The sequence below is a fragment of the Acomys minous genome, assembly GCF_964271855.1.
Source record: "Acomys minous genome assembly, chromosome: 15".
NCBI lineage: Eukaryota > Metazoa > Chordata > Mammalia > Rodentia > Muridae > Acomys > Acomys minous.
The window spans coordinates 65,675,475-65,698,032 of record NC_140497.1 but is presented as its reverse complement, the minus strand read 5'-3'; the positions used below and the strand labels follow the sequence as shown (position 1 = coordinate 65,698,032).

The 22,558-nt window shown below is 38.2% G+C and overlaps 1 long non-coding RNA gene across 1 annotated transcript; it reads left to right on the top strand.

The window, feature by feature from the left end:
- The first annotated feature begins 4,220 nt into the window (after positions 1-4,220).
- On the top strand, positions 4,221-22,237 carry LOC311584093. Its single transcript, XR_014774782.1, has 3 exons — positions 4,221-4,436; positions 21,311-21,533; positions 21,819-22,237. It is a non-coding gene; the product is annotated as an uncharacterized lncRNA (long non-coding RNA).
- The last annotated feature ends 321 nt before the right edge of the window (positions 22,238-22,558 follow it).

Genomic DNA, 22,558 nt, shown 5'->3' with positions numbered 1-22,558 from the left:
TAATAGTGACACTATTGCACAAATAATACTTCATTCTTAGCAGGTTGGTGTCAGTCTTAGTTGCTGTTCTATTGTTAGACAGAGACACCATGACCAAGGCAATGGCAACAAAAGGAAAACTTTAATTAGAAGCTTACTTACAGTTTCAGAGGACTGATTCTTTATCATCATGACAGGAAACAGACAGTCATGGCACTAGAGCAGAAGCGAAGAGCCTTACATTCTGATCCACAAGCAATGGGCAAACAGAGAGAAAGAGTTGGGGGCTTTTGAAACTCAAAGCACACCCTGAGTGACACACCTCTTTTAACAAGAGCAGAAGGTCTAACAAGGTTATACCTCCTAACCCATCTCAAACTGAGGACCAAACACTCAAACATAGGAGCCTATGGGATGCAGATCATTCTGTAAAACCACAGCAGGGTTACAGTTCTTAGACTTCACCGCAGGACAATAAATAGCACGGCTGTCTTTTCTCCTCCAGCACCATGCCTGGCATTTTCTGCGTTATGGAAGCTACAACGAAGAGAAGTTCAACAGAGTTCTAACTTGTTTTCTTCATATCATTCAGTCAAGATGTATGGTAACCTTCATCGACAGTGTTATTTCTTCTAGTACTGGTAGGCAACAAGACAATCACAAATATCTTTATAGTTTTGAATACCCCTAGGGCTTCCCTGACCATGAGCCCATGAGAATCCCCTGGTCCTACCACTGGTGGTTTTGTTTGACAATCTACAGCTTCAAGGTGGAGCTTTTTTCTATCTTGAATGGAGTGAGTCTTACCTCCAACTTTGTTGTTGCTGTTGCTTAAATTGTAAGTTTCCATATTGCTTTTCTTTCTTGCTTTCTTTCTTTCTTTCTTTCTTTCTTTTTTAACTTGTGTGGTCCCTTCTTCCTGGTCCATAGATTTCAAAATAAAACATCTTGATTCCTGTGATACCTCATACTTTAAGCTTCTTTCCCTCTTAAAGAAAATATTTTTTCACCTGCCTTCTCTTTTAATTCCAGCAGCACACCATAAAAATATGTGAAGTATTCAGATTTAAAAAAAAATGTTTCAGTGTGTATTTTTACCCTAAGCAATGTCTTTCACTTGTTAGTTGCAATTATATAGTATTTATGTCTATAAATAAGAAATATATCGTATTTGGTCCAGTTATCATATCTGTGCCCTGAATCTTTGAAAATAAGATGAATGAGTTGAATATATCTGTGGTACCTGTGGTGGGCTAAATATGTACAGCTTTAGCCTCATAAGCTCATATGTTTGAATACTTAACTATCAAGGCACTACTTGAGAGTCATTAGAAGTTGTGTGAATCTCTGTAAGTTCAAAGCCAGCCTGGTCTACAAAATGAGTACAAGATGGCCAAGGCTACACACAGAAACCCTGTCTCAAAAAAAAAAAAGTAAAAATAAATAAAAATTTAAAAAATAGAAGAGGAGCCGGGCAGTGGTGGCGCACGCCTTTAATCCCAGCACTCGGGAGGCAGAGGCAGGCGGATTGATGTGAGTTCAACACCAGCCTGGTCTACAAAGGGAGTCCAGGATAGCCAAGGCTACACAGAGAAACCCTGTCTCAAAAAACCAAAAAAAAAAAAATAGAAGAGGACAAGGAAGAAGAAGAAGAAGAAGAAGAAGAAGAAGAAGAAGAAGAAGAAGAAAAAAAAGAAGAAGAAGAAGGTGTGACCTTGCAGGAATAGGTGTGGACTTGCTGGAGAGACTGTGTCATTGAGAGTAAGCTTTGACCTTTCAGGAGCCCATGCCAGGCCTGAGAGCTCTCTCCATCCCTTTCTGTGGCCTGTGAATCCAGCTGTATAACTCTCAGCATCTTTTCCAGCACCATGCCTGCCTGCATACTATCATGCTTTCTGCCATACCAATGGAGGGCTAAACCTCTGAAACTCTAAGTAATCCCAATTAAAGGCTTCCTTTCATAGTGTCATAGTGTCTCTTCACAGCAATAGAAAACTGACTAAGGGGGCTGGAGAGATGGCTCAGAGGTTAAGAGCACTGGCTGCTCTTCCAGAGGTCCTGAGTTCAAATCCCAGCAACCACATGGTGGCTCACAACCATCTATAATGAAATCTGGTGCCCTCTTGTGATCAGGTGTACATTCAGACACAACATTGTATACATAATAAATACATCTGTTTAAAAAAGAAAAAAAAAGAAAAGAAAAGTGACTAAGATCAAAGTGGATATTAGGGAGTAGGTTGTTGTTGTGACAGACCCGACCATTTTGCATGTGGGCAGAATGTGGACTTTGGGACTTTGAATTAGGAAAGCAGTTGAATTATTTTAAGCAAGGCTTAATGGAACACACTAGAAGGAACATGGAACACTAGCTGACTGCGAGAGGTTTCCGAGGAGAAGACTATTAGTTAGTGGCCTAGAGACTGTTCTGGTGATATTTTAAATGAAGAATGTGGCTGCTTTTTGCCCTTGTCCAAAAAAAAAAAAATCTGCCTGCAGCCAAATTGAAAAGTTTTGGATTATTGGCATTAGCAGAGGAAATTTAAATATAGCCTAGTACTGACTCTGTCGTGTGGTTATTGGTGACCACTCTTATGAAAAATCTATAATGAAAAGGAGAAATCTGAGCAAGAAAATACTCAAAATGTACAGTTTGGGGAGAAAAATAATCACAAGAAAGTGTAATGAATCTAAGGCCAGTGCTCAAGGAGATAAAAAGTTCAAAGCCTGATGCTAAAGGCAATAAAGAGGGTGGTGACCTCAGGGCAAGACCTCATCCAGTTTAGCTTCCAATTTGTGAAGGGAGATTAAAGAAACGCTTAACCAGTGAAGGAAATCCAAAGTATATTGGAGTGAGAAGGCTTAATTTCTAGCACTAGCAACTCAAAGAACTTGGCAACTTGGGCGTACAGTTCTGGCTTGTGAGCCAAGAATACATGAAAGGGGCTGTAGAGTCTTCTAAGAAAAGCCAGTGAGGACAGTCATGTGTCAGGGGTGTCCCTGGATGGATGGAGGGCCAGAGAGGCCATTGCATGAAGTTGCAGAAGTGAAGCTTGGGTATTGTTCGAGACCCAAAGACGTTAAAGATGTCAGAGTCATGGGATGCTGGTGAAAGAGAACCTGCTAGCAGGATGTGGAAACAGCCCAATGGAATGAAACGTGTTGCAGTCAATAAACCAAAAAAAAAAAAAAAAAAGAAGTTGGGCATTTCAAAAGCACTTTGACATTAGACATGGAGATACAGTTCGGAGTTTGCTCTGCTGGTTTTCCATCTGGCTTTGAAAGTATTTCCTCACTGTGCTCCCTTTCTCACTTTTAGAACGGTAATGCATATCCGGTACCATTGTATATTGGAAGTATGTGATCTGTTTTTTGAATTTTGTTTTATAGGGCATTATAGTTAAGAGACTGTCATGGGTCTCAGAAGAGAATTTGAACTTTGGAATTTTAAATAGAATTAACACTGTTATAGGCTATGGGCACTTTTGAAGTTGAACTGAATGCTTTTTTCCCCCCCAATATGATACAGCTGCAAGCCTGCAGGGCTAGGAAGTAGAATGTGGTGCTTTGAATAACAATGGCCCCAATAGGTCCACATGCTTGAATGCTTATTCATGAGAGAGTGGCACTAGTGGAAAGGTATTATTAGGAGGTGTGGCCTTGTTGGGGAAATTGTGTCACTGTGGCTGAGCTTAGAGGTTTCAGAAGGCCAAGCCAGTGTCTCTCTCCTTTTTTGTTGCCTGCTGATGTAGATGTAGAACTCGCACATGCCGCTATGCTTCCCACCATGACGATAATGAACTAAACTCCTGAAATTGTTAGTGAAGAGATAGAAAAGTGGTTTTTGTTTTTGTTTTTTGTTTTGTTTGGTTTTTCGAGACAGGGTCTCTCTGTGTAGCCTTGGCTGTCCTGGACTTGCTTTTTAGACCAGGCTGGCCTCGAACTCACAATGATCCGCCTGCCTCTGCCTCCCGAGTGCTGGGATTAAAGGCGTGCACCACCACGCCCGGCTTTAGAAAAGTGGTTTTTCAACCCTGGCCACTTGGTACTTTCCCAGATGGCCTCAGGGCTGTTGTATTTTATCTGAGAAAAACTACTTCCTCATACCTATCAGGAGCACCTGACACACGTGATGTCCCAAGCTGAGCTCTTGCCCCCTCAGGGATAAAATAACTAGTAACCAATCATTTCAAAGGTCAACTAACCAATCATGTTTGTACTAAGTTCTGCGTCTGTAAGGGTATTTAAACCCTCGGCCATTATAGAACGAGGTCTTTCTATCTCCCCAGAGTATAGTGGACCCTAACGTGTCAGCTTAATAAATTCCTTTGCTTTTGCACCGACTGTGGACTCTGGCTCTCAATCGGGTTTCCAGGAATAGACTTTTGGCGACCAAAGTCTAACAAATTGGAGGCCCCAGCGAAATTTGAAGCCTCTTGAGAATCGAGGAATAACAGGTACCATTACCACTGCAGCTTGTCTCGTCTCTTGTCTGTGCAGCTCTGTCACTTTTTCTTTCACTCTGAATCTGGTTCGCCAACGGTTGGTTTGGGTTGAGGAAGCAACGTAATCATGTTGCCTAGGTTAAGGACACAGCGTACGTGTCTCTGTCTGGACCGAGAAAGCAACAGCGTTGCTCTCGGTGTCCTCACAAAAGTCGGGGTCTTCCAGTGAGAGCTGCCCCACGCTGGGGAATAGTGTCCCCACCTGGGTGGACTGAGAGGACGCTCTAGTTCCAGGAACAGGGTGAAGTAGTCCCTCTCTGACCTGTGCGCGAGAGCTTTGCTCTTGCCCAAGATGGTTCAAGACTCCACTCGCAGGCCTGGGCCACGCAGGGGCAGGAGCGTGCCCTGTGTGTGGTTTTCCCTGTCTGTTCTGCGGCGTCTGTGGTGGAGGTGCTGGCCTGTGTGTGGTTTTCCACTCTTGTAGCTAAGAAGGTCTGGTTTTCTGATTCAGGCAGAGCCTGGTTACAGCGTAGGCTGCTTATTTGATTTCCTGACGAACGGAGGTAGCTGACTCTCAGGACAGTGGCAGTTCTGAATTTTGGTCCTTTTTTTCTCATTGTACCAGTACATTTGTTTTGTCTTTTTGTTTGCTTGTAACATTCAGTTTGGAAATAGGCCAATTCTCAAACATGGCGACTTGGGTCTAGTGCCAACCCACTTCCTACTTGGCTGCTGCTGAGTGCTTGGTAGAGAGGCCCTCTGGGAGCCCCTGAGGCTATAAAGCCCTTGCTAGATCCACCTGAGCCCTCGGCCTGCTCCCCACCTGCTTACTCTCTCTGGCTCGAGTGTGGAAACAGGATTGCTAAGGTATGCCTACTTCCTCCTTGTCTTTTAAAATGTCCCACCGCTTGCGCTGAACAAGCACCAAGATGACACTGGAACTGCAGGGTTTTGGGGGGCGCCTGCTGTTTGGCCTTGGTGAAGGCTTTTTCCAGCCTGAAGCCTGGCCCTCCAAACATGGTTTGTTTGCCTATCTTAAAATGTATTAATGTATGTGGCCACTATATGTTTGATTTTAAATGTACAAATTTATTATGTTCTGCACACCTTGCTTATAAGTTACTGGTTATTAAAGATGGTTAACAAAAAATTCTTTAACAATGGTAACAAGGTTAACTTAAACTTTTAAGTTAGAGTTGGAGCCATTCTAAGCAGCAAATGGAATAAGCCAACAGGTCTCTAAAGGTACTTTTAAATTAAGGTTTTTGTGTAATTATTGTACTGATTTAAAAGTAGACTTATAAAAGATAAGGTTTAAAACAATGTTTATTTAATAAGGTATTAAAGCTGCGTATGCAGGTTATATATTGTGAACTCTTATCTAAAGATTTATAATTTGCTTATTGGGTGTGATGTTTAAAATTTAAGTTCAAATGCTTGTTTAGAACATGTGTATATATCTATGTTTGTAACACAGATGTTTTTAAATAACCATGTGGTTCTGTGACCTTCCATGTGATACCACCATCTTGAGAGAGTCACATGGTATACGGCAATAATTTTAGAGCCTCTTGGTTCTAATGAGCTCTCTGCTTGTTATGAAGGTCTATTCAGGTTAACAGACTGCTGTATTGCAGACATTTGAAATGGGTAATTCTAAAAGATACTTATAAGTTAAAAGATATTAATTTTAGAGCTATTCAACAGAATTGTTTATACTGTTACAATTTGGGTTTTGTTTTCTGAATTTATGGCTATTATGTTCTACCTTCATTCTCAAAAAAGGTAAAAATCGTTGCCTTAGAAATATGTTTGGCTTTATTTTCTGACTATGGCTAAGGGCAGTCACATGGCTGGGATCCGCCTTGCCATAGCCTCCCCGCCATCTTGTCTACGGGCAGTCACATGGCTGGGATCTGCCTTGCTGTATCCTCACCGCCATCTTGGCTAAGGGCAGTCACATGGTGCCGTAGCCTCTCCGCCATCTTGACTAAGGGTAGTCTCAAGGCTGGCAGCCAGTTTGGTTGTGGGAGACTCAAGCGTCTGTATTAAAGGCTGCCAACTACATTCAGTTGTCTTGCTCAGCACCAAGAGCAACCTCTGTCCTTTAAGCTAGTTTTTGCTATTCAGTCTTAATGATAAAATGTGACAGAATCAACAAGATTGCCAGCCCATCAATGAACTGTATGGTTAAAAGTTTGCTTTGATATTAGCTCAGAAATATATTTAAAGTTGTACTAATAACTGATACAATTTATGGTCAGCTATATCAGTGAATCAGTTGCCTGATAGTTAATGAAACAATTCCAAAAAAATGATGCCTCATTCCCTAGGTATAGTAGACGGTTTTTTGGTGTTCAAATTTTTGTATATTGATACAAAATTAGGGTTGCATTTTAATCACACCATTCTATGTATCAACACTTTTAAGGTATTGTGCCTATATAATTCTCAGAATGCTGTGTGTAGCTCCATTCCTTTTTTAAAAAACCACTATCACAAACAAATTAAGATAATTAAAGCTTATGGTTTTGTTAGGCATTAGTTCAGTTAATCACAGGTATTTTCTGGAATAATAAGCCAATATATAGCTAAAAACAAGGAATTCAGATATACTAAAATTAGACAGATGTGGTCCTCTAGCATTTATTGGCAGATTATAGATAACATTCTGTTTTATGTTTGTAAGATGTAGTTTAGAGCATATAGTTAAAGACAGACAAGGATTGAGCACAGATATGCTGGTCCTCAGCTTATCAGAGATCTTCTGAATATGGCATTAAACATATTTAAACTAATTATGACAGAGAATCCCACTTCCTAGCAGTTAGAATGGCAACAATCCTAGTTTTAGCTAAAGAAACTACCTTCGACATTCCAGCTTCCTAACGTGTTTTGCTTTGGGCACCTTCCCAAAGCACTTCAACATTTTCATCCTGTGATTGTGTTGTAGTTTCATGTAAGGTGTGTGTGTGTGTGTGTATGTATGTATGTATGTGCATGCATGCCCTGTGAACATAGGCAAACATAGGGAGGACAAAGGTGACTTGTCTATGCTTCTCGTCTTATTGTACATGAGTTGGGATAATCACAGATGTGATTAAATTGAGGATCCTGGGATGATAGACATGTGCTACCATGTCCAACTTCATGCAAATTTTGGTAAAATAAACTCAAGATTTACACTTTTGGGATAAGGATTTTAGTTATGGAGCCATTTCCTCTGCACAAAACTTTTATTTCTGTAGCATAGCTACTAGTAGTAACTCTTACCTCCTTTTATTTATTTGTTTTACATTTTAGGTTTAGGTATCATATTTTAATGTATTAGTGTCCAGCTAATTTATTAGCTGTATGCCACATACACTCTGGTGTCCATGGAGGTCAGAGGAGAGTTTTGAAGTTCCTGGAACTGGAATTATGAATAAAATCTAGGTTGTTTGCAAGAACAACTGCTTTCCCCCCTTCTATTATTGAAAATAGATTCTTCTCTGATGCAACACTTGGCCTGATGCTAAGACAGAGAGTGGGTTCCTTTCCAAAAACTGTCATCAGGACCCTAGTGCTCAGGACAATATCCACACAGCTCAGTGAATGTAGAGAGACAGAGCTGGTTCCTACATGGAAACCTCACCCTCACATTCTACTCTTTTTTCCAAAAGGCTCCTCTACAGGCTATGGGAAGAGAAAACTAGACACCAACCCAGCCACAAAATAGTTGACCTACAATCTGTCCTGTCTACAAGATGAGCTGGGGCAACAGTGGTGCAGAGCTTGTAGGAATTGCCAACCAATGTCTGATTTAGCATGTGCTCTTAATAGCTGATCTATCTCTCCCCTCTCTTTTATTAAGGACCTCCTGCTCACATCAATCCCATGGGACTAATGCAGGATAACCATACAATCTTGCTTTAAAATATCTATAAAGTTCAACTGGCCATTTAACATTCATGTTTGAAGGTTGCATGTAAATATTCAGAGTAATAATTTAGACTATTATATGCTCCTATCATAAATGCCAATGTGCAATGTTTTCACTAAAAAAAAAAAGGTTTTAGAGTGAGACTTTATAAACTTGATAGGCTGAGGTCAGATGTTAGGGGAGGAGGGCTCTCCTTTCTGAGGACTAGGGGAGATATGAGGGAGGGGCCAAAATTGAGATGTAAAGTGAACAAATTAAATATATGTATGTTTTATTAATGTAAAAAACCATGAGTTTAAACCCTTTACATAACAAATGTGTGTGTGTGTGTGTGTGTGTGTGTGCGCGTGCCTTAATATTTAAGGCTTTTGTTTTACATTCTTTGTAATGACTCAGAAAATGTATATTCCTGCCTCTTAAAAGATATGTATTTTTAGCTCTATGATATTTGTATTTGTATGAAGCCTTAAATTATTTTCAAAACACACAAATGGGTATAGTTCATAAAATCTTTCATTTTCTGTAGCTGTTTATATTTTCTCAGAGAGGGAATGAGATGAGATCATACCCAAGGTTTACTAATGCATTGCTTTACCTGAGCCCAGATCATTTCTTTCTAACTATCCCTAGGCCTGGACACTTCCCAGCCCCTGTACAACCTACTCTCCTGCAATCTGGGACCTTGAAGGCTTCTGCTTTCAGCCTCTGAGACTTCTTGCTGAATCAACTCACCCTTTCCAGTTTTTTCTGATATCTGGCTATCTGGTTCAACTCAGCTTTTCTGCCTCAAAACCTCTCCTCATACTGACTGATTCAATCTGGCTTCTCTTGGCTTCTGACTGAATTGCTCCGCTTGAAAAAAAATTATAGCTGAACTCCAGGAACTGAACTGCATGCACTCAGCTCAAGTGAACTGCACTGCACTCCCGGACTCTACTGCACTATTCAAAACTACTCTCTGAACGCTAGTGTCTGTATTGTAGTGTAATGTACTTCTCTGTACTGTACTCTCCGCCCAATGTGCGCTCTCTCTCTCTCTCTCTCTCTCTCTCTCTCTCTCTCTCTCTCTCTGTGTGTGTGTGTGTGTGTGTGTGTGTGTGTGTGTGTGTGCGCTGTTCCTAAGAAGCCTCTCTCATAAGAGTTAGTGTATCTTATCTCTGCCTCGTTCTGTTAAATCTTTCTCTGACTAGCCATTTTGTCTGTCTCTCAATTAGACATTGTTTCCGATTAAAGGTTTGTACTAAAAGCGACTATGTTTCAGCCAGAGGGATTAAAGGTGTGCCATATGTACATTGCAGCTAGAGGGAATAATGGTGTGTATTCCAACAGGATAACCCAGACCTAGGTGTTTGAATGTGATCCCTTGCCAGAATAGCCATGCTGACCAATTAAAATTCCTCTACAATTTTCAAAATAGCAAATGTGAGCCTACCTTTTGATATATTCTCACAAGAAGTAGGTAAAATCATGTCAGGTGCACAAGTTTTCAGAAAGGACTTTAAGGTAAAACTGACATTCAGTCAGTTTTATTAATTGCCCTTTCTTTGCAACAGTGGGTATGGTTTTAACTCAAATAATGCAGAAAGTTAAGCATTTAGAATCAAGAATGGCAGACAGTTTTGATACTTTTATACACAGACTGCCATAGAGTACTTCATAAAACATAATAAATTAATAAGCAACAAAAATTAACATTTGTGCATTAATAAAAATAATCACACATGTCAACAACAAAAAGATTTCAGAAAGCAGGCATGACAGTTAGAAGTGGAGAGTTACTCCTACTACCAAACTTTTAACATTTTTGACTGCACTAATAAAAAGTTATAGGTGAAATTTCTTCCATGAAATGATTTAGAAGGCCCTTGATGAATGCCATGTATGCCACTATTTAAAAGTATTTAGCCTGACAAATGAGCTTGCTTCTGCATGATGGGTTATGCAATCTAGGTGAAACAGATGAAAATAGTACCCTCACGGAACAGTAAGTATTTAAATGGTGTTCCTATTTTTTATTAATAGAACAAAGGAAGAAGCTAGTGTCTAAGAGGCTTGTTGAAAAGACAAAAGATAAAATTTACAATGATTTCAGGAAATCATAGGCAGATAATTTTTAACTCTAAAGCAGAGTAGAACAAGTTAGCTCCATTTTCGAATTTCAGTTTCAGCCACTTTCAGTAGTAATTTTAATAATTCATACTATAAATTTCTAAATTTTGTATTATTTTATAGCTAAACAGAAGAAAATGTAAGCTTCTCTCTCTCTCTCTCTCTCTCTCTCTCTCTCTCTCTCTCTCTCTCTCTCTCTCCCTCTCCCCTGCCTACTAACTTCTTTCTTGCCCTTGCTGGCCTACAGCTCCTTATGTAAATTAGGCAAGGCTTGAACTCACAAAGAAATGTCTGCCTCTGCCTTTCCAGTACTGGTAATAGAGGCACCTAACAAAACACCCAGCTTGTTCTTACTTATATAAGAAACTCAATGCACATAGTTCTGTAAAATTAAGTTATTCAACAGTATTTTTTTTACCAGTAAGTAATACTGAGATTCTCTAATTACCTGACAATCATTCTTAAAATAAGAAACATGCCAAAGAATCTATGTTGATGTTTCCCCTATTCATTTTGGATTTTTAAATTTTTCTGGTAGGGTTAGGAGGAGGGGAAGATCAGGGATGAGATGATGCAGGATCAAAATATAATCACAATATATAATATATTTTAAAAAGTCTATGTTAAAAAAATTGCTCTTAATCCTGAGATTATAACATGATCACATTATTTCTCCCCTCTTTTCCTAAACCTTCTCATATATCCTTCCTTGCTGCCTTTCAAATGCATAACTTTTTTCATTAATTGTTTATATATGTATGTACATATATATTTTTTTAAATATAGTCTGCATAGTTTATATAATGTTACTTCTATGTATATATTCAGGGCTGATCATTGTTACTAAATAACCAGTTGGTTTACTTTCTCTGGGAAATACTTTCTACTGCTCTCAGCATTCATCAATTGCCTGTAGTTGTTTGTGCATGGCTGAGGCTATATTGCTTTTTCCCCAGCCACACTGGTGTGTACATATTTGTTCTTATTCAGCTCATGTTTAGATAGTCATGGCGAGTCTATGTTAGATTTCCCTCTTTGATATTGTGTCATTGAATGCAATATTGATTTTCATCTTTGCAAGTTAAAAATCTTATACTGATGAGAGGTGTAGCTACTCTTTTCTGTGAGTATAATAAGAATTGGACTGTAGTTAAAAGGTTATATGAGTTAAATGGTGGTAGCCTACTGTCTTCAGCAACCAGGGCAAAAGTATCTGCCAAGCATCAAGAAGCAAAAGCAACAGCCTATATTCTTTTGGACATCATTAAGGCTTCCCTGATTGACCCTTGAAAGAGATTTCTGCTGACTCTTATTGGAATTTTGTTAGTCTAAAGTTCTTGTGGGGAGCATAGTCAGACTGAATGACGTGTGTGTGTGTGTGTGTGTGTGTGTGTGTGTGTGTGTGTGTGTGTGTACAGTGTACAGTGTCATATATACATGTTATATTATAAATCATTATTTTATATTTACCTAAAATTTATATATGTAAGCATAAAATAATATGATTGCTTGAGGTCCCACTTTTGGTGTTATTTGTTCCTCTTTCCTCAATTTCCTCCTCTTTCTTCCCACTTAGGACTTCCTTCCAGAGCTTTAGATTTCCTCTTCATATTGTTTGTATTATGTTGTAAAGGAATGTTAATTCAGAACATGGCTATTCTGGCAAGAGATCACATTCAAAGATCTTATAGTTCTGTGTGATCTGGGTGGAATACAAACATGCCTTTAATCCAGGAGACAGAGGCAAACAGATTTGAGTTCAAAGGCCAGCCTGATATAGAGCAAGTATCAGGTAAAGAAAAGCTTAGATCCAGGTGTGGTGGCACATGCCTTTAGTCTCAAATGAAGGTAAAGTTAGTTTGTAGAAAGAAGCATCCATGTTTGAAAGTGGTGTCTAATTGAGTGACAGAAGAGGTGACAAATCAGAGATTTGACAGAATAGGATATGCCTAATTCTCACAAGAAGAGAGAGGAAAGGGAAACTACATAAAAGGCAGTTTTTCTAACAATGCCACACCCACTCCAAGCAAGGCCACACTTCCTATGGCCTTCCTATGAGCCTATGTGGGAGGTCATTGTCTTTCAAAACACCACATGCATGCAGATAGAACTGATTTTCTTTCTTAATAAAAAAAAAATTTTTTTTATGCCTGTGTGTGCCTGGATGCAGTGCCTGCAAAGGCCAGAAAAGGGCATCTAATGCACTGGGCAAGGCTCTGAGGTCTCTGAAGTTCAAACCAGGCCCTTTGGCATTTTCTCTTCCTGCTGCCTGCCAATCCAGATGTAGAATTTTTTTCCTTCTCCTGAATCATGTCTGCCTGCATGCTGCCATGCTTTCTGCTATGACAATAATAGATGAAACCTCTAAAACTCTAAGTCAGCCCCAAATAAATGTTTGCCTTAAAAAAAAAAGGCAGTTTTTCAGAGAGAGGAGGCAGTTTTACCAGGACAATAATAGAGAATGTGTTGCAGAGAACTCAGGTGAAGACAGAACACACCAGAAATTTAGACGAAGCCAGATTAGAGCATATTTCTGAGTTAGCTTGTGGCCAAGCAGAGCAATTCCAGGCCAAGAGAGAAGTCCAATGAAATAAGTCAGCTGGGAGAAGAATTTGATCAAGAACAGCTGAGTTAAACCAGCCAGCCCAGAGCACAGAAAGAACAAGTAAGGGTAAGCGCATTCAGCAGTAAATCTCAGAGTCTGAAAACCTTCTAAGTCTAGGTTAGATTGTATGGAGGCTAGAAGCTTCCAGGACTAGGCCTAGGTTAGCAGACAGAGGCAAGGAGCCTGCCAGATAACAATTGAGCCAGGAGAATAAAAGTTACATTCTTTTTTAAAAAATATCTGATTTAGTTTTAATCAATGTGCATTGGTGTGAAAGTGTCAGATCTTGGAGTTACAGACAGTTGTGAGCTGCCATGTGTGTGTTGGGAATTGAACCCAGGTCCTTTAGGAAGAGCAGGCAGTGCTCTTAACCACTGAGCCATCTCCCCAGCCCCTAAAAGTTACTCCTACATTATGTTATTCCCCTTTTCAAGCCACCACCGCATGACGTCACTCCAGTCTGCATACTCGAGTCTGAGGATTTGGAGTTACTAACCACAGATGAGAGAAAATATGTGACATTTGTTCTGAAGTCTGGGTTACCCCCATCAATCTAATCTTTTCTAGGTCCAGCCATTTACCTGAAATTTTATGATTGCATTTTTTAATAGGTGAATAGTATCCCATTGTGCCTATGTACCACAGTTTCATTATCCACTCGCCTATTAAAGGACATTTATGCTGCTTCTATTCCAGCTACCACCCCTTATCAAATAAGCTTCTTTCTACAATAAGTGGAAACCATTACTAAACGGTACAGCTGGACACAATGTAGAAGTCAATGGGTTGTGAGGTGCCAAGTTGCAATGGATACAACTGCAGCGTATCTTCCTGCAACTGTGAGCTCAGGGAACATTATGGCAAGGGGGACAGAATAACTATATATATAATCCAGGAAGCCCGAAAGCCTTCTATGTGACTACCTCATTTAGAAAATTCAGCATAAACACTACCTGAACACTGACAGTATCAATAGACATGTGTATGCAGCACAGAGAAAATCCCAGGGTCCTACACTTAGACAAATAACTTCAGGCAATTAATGATGGCCCGGAGAGGAAGAATTACCCTCTTTCAGGATAAGCTCCCTGAAGGGTAATCCAATAGAATGTTGCCAGCCCTGAAACCACACACATGCACACAAGATAAACTTGATAGGTTGTATTTATGTGTGTGTGTGTGTTGTGTGTAACATTAAATAAAAGGTGACTAGAAATTTGAGAGTGGGGGAATAGGGTAGAGAGGAGTTGGAAGGGGAAAGGGAAGAGGGAAAGTGATGTAATTATATATTTAGTTAAATACGTAAAAAGAAATTGAACAAAACCTTCCAAAATGAAACATTATGAATGATGAGTACATGAAAACAATCTATTCAATTTACATCTTTGAAAAGTTGAGACTTGTAGAAATACCAAAGATTTGCCCATTAATTCAAATTTTTTAAAAAAGAACATTGAGTTTCTTTTGTGTATTAATAGTTTTTAATAAACAGCTTTGTATATTAATACATAATAATAATCCCAATTTAAAATGTTTGAGTTTTCCTTGGGTAGTAAATCTTAGTATGTTACTAAACACACTTGAATAGTAAGTGTCTCCAGGTAGAAAGTGGTGGATTGACAATCATCCTGGCACAAGCTCATTTTTTAACATCATAATAACTGTAGAAGCTGTTCAGATACTGCAACTGGGTTCTCAGAACACGCTTTTAAAATCTGAAGCACCAAGCCATAATTTAAAACTATGTAATCTTTCATATTTTAAGTTTCAGTGTTATACTTCTGGCAATGAAACTAAAAAGTGTTTCGTGTCATTACTCTGTGCAAGTTATACAAGCAAAAATAACTGCCATGCTACTGACATCTGGGTATTTGCAAGTTTCAATTTAAAACACACTGGTGGCTTGATTCTCTAAGATGATTTTTCTTATCACTGGCCTGGGCTGGAATACTACAAGGGCTAAAAAGCATCCTTTCACTCTGGTGCATTGCACAGAATACCTTAGTGTTAAAAAAAACTCTTTTGCATTTGACTTACCCTTTTTGTTTTCAGCTTTGTTTTTTTTGTTTGTTTTTCCTATCTTCACCTAGGACAAGGCAAGACATAAATATTTCTCAAACCTATTCTTTACCTTGCAGCTGACTGTACTGAGAAATGTAGACTGGGGGGGGGGGGGATGCTAATTTGACTGGATTCAATGTTAGCTGAGCTTCTCTTCTTACCTGAGGACCCAGAATTCCACCTTATTTCAATCAACCTCTGCTGTCACCAAAGTGTGAAGAACTGTTTAAAACCCCTTGATGGTCCACATCCATGTAGGTGATTATTGCTAACTCTCTTCAGCTTTCTCAATTAAAACAACACTGAAAATGGAGCTTCCAGCCTTCTTGACTTACAAGGATCTTTAATGGCTCTTGGCCAAAGCCCATCTTCTGTAACAGTCTCTGTGTCCACTAGCGACAGTACCACACTACTGCAAAAAGTGTCCTTTGGGAAGTAGCCTTTCTTTATCCAAACTCAATTATTTTTCTACCACTGTAATTCTTCACAATTTAAAGTTTTTTTTAATCTTTTTATGGCAAAGTATATTTAGAGAAGAATATCATTTCATTAGTTGTGTATGATAATGATAAATTATAAAGTTAAAACCATATTTAGTAAAAGTACACAATAACATAAATACAGAGTATAATTTATTTTTTCTAATTTCTACATTTTTTTTGCTTTACTAAATACACCATATAAAACATTGGTCTCTAGGACACATAATATTTCACAAGATAGATACAAAAACTTAAGAAAACCTTAATGAAATGAATTCACCAAACACCTGCTAATAAATAGTAGCCTTCCATCTTTGCAGGCTCTGCTCACTCAATGTGTTCAGAAGCCCTGGGGTGAATCTGGCTTTATGGTCCTTCTCACATAGAGACTCTTTGGTTACCTGCTGCAAATATGGCTGAAATTAGGATGTATCCTGCCATTCTCTTCTGACTGTATAGTGTTTCATAAGACAAGTTCATCGATAAGATACCAGCTTTAATATTGGCTAAATGAGATTAATCACTATCCAGTTTAAAAGTACTTATTTTCTAAATTAATTTTAAATATGAGACAATAAACGGTTGTGGACCTTGCATCCTTGAAGAGTAATAAATGAAATCCAAGTGTACTTTATGTCAGATTCATTCCTGTCATTTTCTCTGTTACCACACAGTGTAGTTTTCATTTGACATTTCTTCACTAAGAAATAGATTCAATTGCTGAGAATTTAATTAAAATATTGAAAGCAAACTATTTGCTACAGAATTTGTAGAAAGAGTTGATATTTGTAATATCAAATTTTCCTCCACATTAAACATTTTGTTATTTTTTGATTTATTTTTAGGACAGAGTCTTTTTTTTTTTTATCATCTCAAGCTTGCCAAGAACTTACATTCTTTCTGCATCTGCTTCCCAAACTGGGGCTATGCAGGCATGTGGTACAGTCTCAGTCTTGCTGTCTCAGTCCTGAAAGACTTATTCAAGTAACAAAATACCAATATACGGTTTGTTTGGCTGTGGCAGGACATTACAAAATAAATTAATAAAAAACATAAATATTTTCTTTTAGGTCAACATACTATTTTAGTATCAACAGGAATTTCAAAAAGTCATGTAGGTACCTTACGCAGGACAAAAAGCATGCATTTACTTGGAAATGCAAATTTTTGAACTTGCTTTTATTGTATAATGAGACTGAACTTTCACTTATTATCTCATCATAGAAGTCAACAAACATAATAAAGTATCCAAAATCGACACCTTGAGACAAGGACAATGCAGATTAAAATTAAGTTGGGTTCAATCACCTAACCATTACTTCCTGCTAATCTCCCTGTCAAAGCAACAGCACAAAACAAATGGAAAAAAAAAATCCACCAGCCAAGAAAAAAAAAAAAAACAACAACAACAAACAAATCCCCATTCTGTATCCAAGATCCTATTTCATTGATAAAAAGAGTGAAGTCACCAAGTATAATTCCCTTACACCTGCACTGCATCTGAGCCAAAAGTTTATAGTTTGTGCTTTGTTGTCTCACTCAACTGTAAAGGAAATTATCTGTAGGCATCTCCTGTCTCCTTCCTTTAAAACATAATGTTGTTCCTATCCTAAAATATCACTTGATAGTTCTGACGACAGATTCTTTTGGTTTTGCTTTCATTATAGTTTTTATTACTATGACAGCAGTCTTTATGTTTTAGGGTTTTTTGTTTGTTTGTTTGTTTGTTTCTGTTTATTTGGTTTTTTTTTTTTTCACTTTAAATGGGTCTGCTTTTGAGTTTTTCTCTGTATTTAGTAACAAAACCAGGCACTTTCACCACAATTTCTAACCACTCCAGGGAAAGAAAAGAACATCAAAGTTCCCCCTAGTGGAGAAGCACTAGGGTCATCCATTAGGGTGATAAGTGTGTCACAAATAATAAATATACCATTTAGGGGTTAAAAAAAATGCAGAATCACTGGGGTATTTTTATGCAATCAATGTTCATGACATAAGGCTGCAGTCCATTTACAGATAGGCCTCATGGGGGAAGGGCAGAGTTATCAAGAGCTAAGAAGTTGGTAAGGCTTCTCATAGCTTTCTCATTACTAAGGTGAAATCATTTTCTACTTGTGGATCAGACAGGATGGGTTTACCCATAAGCCCACCCTATCTTTCCCTCCTCTGTCTTTCTCTTCCCTGAGCATCCTTTCATCTTTCTTTTCATTTATTTCTTTCCTTCATATTCTTCTTTGTATGACCTTGGACTTGTTATCTAGGGAAAGAAAAGTTGGTGGAAAAACCAGAAGAAATTTCTCAAGGAAACATGAGCCTAGCAATTCATCCCCCTAGAAGGGATTCCTCTGGCATGCGAATGCAACTGAAGATGAACTAAGGAATTGCAGAATTTTCCATCAAATGATCCAATTATTTTACTTATCAATAAATATACTCTGAATTTCCACTTTTCCATGATTCATATATAAAATAATGACACATGCAAATGCACTTGTCTTGGTAATTTGCATTCTGAATTCACCACTGGAGACCAGCCCCTCCTTGTTTGTGATGTTATTTTGGGTTGTACTATTTGTGCAACTCTTTTCATCACTTTTTATGCTTCACTGACCCATATTTTAATCGTGAGTCTATTTTTGAGAACTGCCGATGGAAGGGAGCAAAAGCATAAAAACAAAATTATAAATTTAATAATGTTAACAGTAGCATGAAAATGGCATGAAAATATATTAGGTGAGACAAACTGTGTCCCATTAGTGAAATCTTTGCAGACAAACAAACCAAAGTGGCCCTTAAAAGGACGTGCAGAATTTTAGAGGGTAAAAATAGCCATTAATTATATGAGTAATGAGATTTCTATGCAAATAAAAATTAATTTTACATTTCAGATTCATTTAGGGCTCTAAACAAATTAGTTTCATGGATTTTTGTGTGTGTGTTCCTATTCAAACTGACAGCTATGTCAGTGACATGGCCAAAAACCACACTTTAATCCTGCTATGGATGCCAACTTAAATCATGTTTCCTCTCAGATTTCTTGTCTCTAAATCCATTATATAGCACCATTTTCTTTGTCTTTTTCTTGAGACATTCATATATGTACATGCTTATACACCCAAGTACAATAATCGGGAAATAAATGAGACAAGCCCCTGCGTTTTGACCTATTATAATAATTTAAAGTGGTTAACACAGAGCAGAACAGCACAAAACACTCATGTTGACCTAACAGTCTTATCTCTAAGAAGCCAGATGAAACACAGCAGCAGTTTTCATTTGTCCACCGCAGACATCTTCTCAACTGAAAGTGCATGCTTCCACAGGAGGGATGCTGCTGCCTCAGCTTCAAACCACAAGGAACTGAAAGGAGACCGATGATAAAATAAACAGAAATTCAAGAAACCATTGGTCATTACAATAGTGATTTTATACATCCACTTAAGGAAGAGGCTTTTTTGGCAAAATTTAAAAAAATCACCTTCCTTACACACACAATACTGAGTTGGATATATGTGTTTATACAAAAAGTAACTTGATTAATTTAATAAAAATAAGAATTTAGCAAATGATTTGCAAAAAAATATTTTTAATTAAATAACTGGTGCCTTAGGATCAATAGGCAGATTTCTTCACAATAGCTTCAATTTCTGTTCATTGTAAAGAAAGAATGCTTATCATTACATATGTCTCTAAAAATATATTGCAGATCAAATGGGATGTTCTCACAGTTACATAAATATATGACTTTGATAGAAACAGAACTGTGCCCAAACACATGAATAAATGATAAAGTTGGAAATTAAAAGAAGTATCAGAAGTACTTTCAGTTTCATTGGCATATAAGCATATTACACACATTTACATATATATATATATGACAAACACAGATTGATCCATATGTTATTGGATTTGGTTCGCCTGAATTGAACATGTATCATGAGCAAAGCTTCATACCATTTATCACAACTTGGCCCTGAATCTCTGCTTTCCATATACAGTAGGGCTTTAACACACATACAAGTAGAAAGTTCACCGCATGGGATCTAGAGATGAAATGAGACAGAGGAGGGCAGTAGTTGGGAGTTCTTCACATTTTAGGCCACACTTATCAGTGTTACTAAATATAATAATGCTGACTAAGATCCCTTTATCTAGCAGAGTTAATGGAAGATCAATTATATATCTTGAAATGGATTTTTGGAAAGGAGTGAAGGATGTGGAAGAGGCTCCAGGCAGCAGGGTTGGTGGGGCAAGCCTTGGGCTACTGTATATAAAATGTATAAACGCTAGGCCTCGAGATAGGGCTCAATAGTAGACCACTTATCTAGTGTGCGCTAGGCTCTACGTTCAGTCTCTGGTATTGAAAAAGAGGATAGCAATTCTAAGAGCTTCTAGCTTCACCAGGAGGCAATTCCTAACCAAAATTGGCTTTCCATACAACACCAGGCACACGATTGCAGAGTGTTATACATTTTAGGGATTCCCTTTCTTTTTGTGATATCCTAATATCAATTTTAATGGGCTACTATTGTCGGTTTCTTTCATTTTCACCCGCCATACATTTGAAGTGGCTAGCACGTTTGAAAATGGTGACAGAACTAAGAACTCTCACGCCTGCTATGATGTTACAATGATGCCATCTGTATTAAAAGTTAGGTATTGTTACAACTGTGTTCCAGTGTCTGAGGAGAGAACCATATCTGAATCTCCACGTCTATTATTTTGAGTAACTAGAGGATTTAGATGGTGTGAAAAGGTAGATTTTTTTCGTTTTTATAGAATTTAAAATAGATCAAAGATGAAAGAAAGGATTTTTTTAAAATTTGGGCAACAACAATATAAATGCTCTGAATAATACAAATTCGCTGATAAAGAGATTTTTAAATGAACATCTTAATTCTTTGCATGATACACATGAATTAGCCTAACCGGTACCATTGAAGCACTGTTGGGCACCTGCAGCTGTGAATACTTGACAGAATACCTGAAAGTCATTCCTTAGCATCCCTCACAGTACAATGCAGCAGGAGATCAGGACCCTGGATCGGTTGCATTCTGCTGTAGGTCAGCTGGACACTGGGACTGCTTTTTGACAGAATGTCTGATTGAAGGACATGACTCTTTTGAAACTGTGGAGTTTAAAGATAAAAAAGTATTTAAAATGTATTTTTTTAAAAGTCAAAGGAAAACAGTAACAAGCACATATTGCAGCCAAAATTTCAAATTTTGGGGGGGCTTTGCTGTATGTCAGTTACCACCATCGGCCTGAAACCTTCTGGAAGGTGAACATTACGATTGGTGGTCCTTAATAAAGAGTCCCTTAGAGTGGATGATGCAGAGGATTTTAAAGGCATTGTCTGGAGTTTAGCTTAAATCCTACCACTTACTGGCTCATTGAGCTATGCAAAGTTAGTTACTCCAGCTTCCAGGAAACTAATTTAGCACGTCAAAAAGCCTCCTCCATCTTGCAGAACTTTGGTGGGTAATACATTCTGTGCTTGCACAGAACGTTTTTTCTTTCCAATCTCCTCCTTACCTAATCCCTACTTCTAGTCTATAAATTGTAGGAGCCAGATTGCCCAAGTGATAACCTAAAGATGACTGCCTCTGCGCTTTTGAGCTAAAGGGATTTGGCCTGGTAATTAATGTTATTCGAGCATAAATTCATGTCTTTATGTCTTGTTTTCCTCTCTACTTGTCGTTACAGTAAAATAAATGTGTGCTGTGAGAACACAGCCCTACAGAAGCTACCCTGGTGTACTGTGAAGACATCAGCACTCTGAGAAACGCCCAGAGTCCTTGGCTTCCCCACCTACAGCTTCACACAGTCCTCAGAACCCTGAGGCACTACCCAAGGGGGAGAGCAAAGAGGGCGGCAACTGGAATCCAGGCACCTGACTGTTAGGTCACAGAGCAGCAATTCAGCCCAGGTATGTCACCTAGCCACCATATGCCTGACCAGAGCTCTGAGGCTGCTAGTAAGAAAACAGGACTACTTAATCTTAAAGCAAGAACTATGAGGAGAAGGGTGGGTACCATCTAAGAGACACCGTGACCGCCTACTTAAGTGGTTTATTAATAGTGAAATAAAGCTCACTTTGATGATAAAGTTAGATTAAAAATTATAGATGCTTACAGTATAAATGTAATATAGATGTTGATTGTATATGCCTAACCTTAAATGTTTTATTTATTTTTTTCTATGAAACTGACAGTGAAGAAGGGAAGGAATAATCCATGGTAATTCATCATATATCGTAAGACATCAGCTCCTGAACATAAGAACCATGCCGGTCACTGTGACTCTACACAGACAGCGAAGAAGCCCTCTACGAGCCCCATGGATTCACAGAAGTCTATCAATCTCTCTGTCCATCTTCCGAATCATTATTCAAGTTTCTATCCCCAATTTTACTGGGTATATAAGACCTAGCTCAGCTCTGTAGATCATTTTTCTTCCTAATGGAGTAGGAATTTGCTCTCTTTAAATTATCTTTGCGCTCATATGTCGCTCAAAAGAGCAGTAGGAATGTCAATATCTCCTGTGTTTGTTTTGTGACTGAGTTTCTATATCTACCTACCACCATTGTACTGTGATTGCTATACAAGAACTTAAAACCATGTGTTAGCAAAACTTCATTGAAATATCATGCTTTCCTTATTTCTCTTGTCATTTATTTAATCTTTTACATACAAAAATGTTTTCCTAGGTCAGGAAAGACAATTATAAAGAGTTCTCAACTGAAGTAAAAAAATTAACCAGATGTACAGTCAGTATTGGTCAGTAATGACCAATAGGCTGGGGAATTTATATAAATGTTTAACAAAATTCAATTGGCAAAACAGTTAAATAGATTGCACAAAACTAGGATGGCTATTACATATATTTGGAAAAGGAACAATTTTTTATTCAACAAAACTGTTGCTAAAGTGCAGCGCTTTGCACATAAATTGA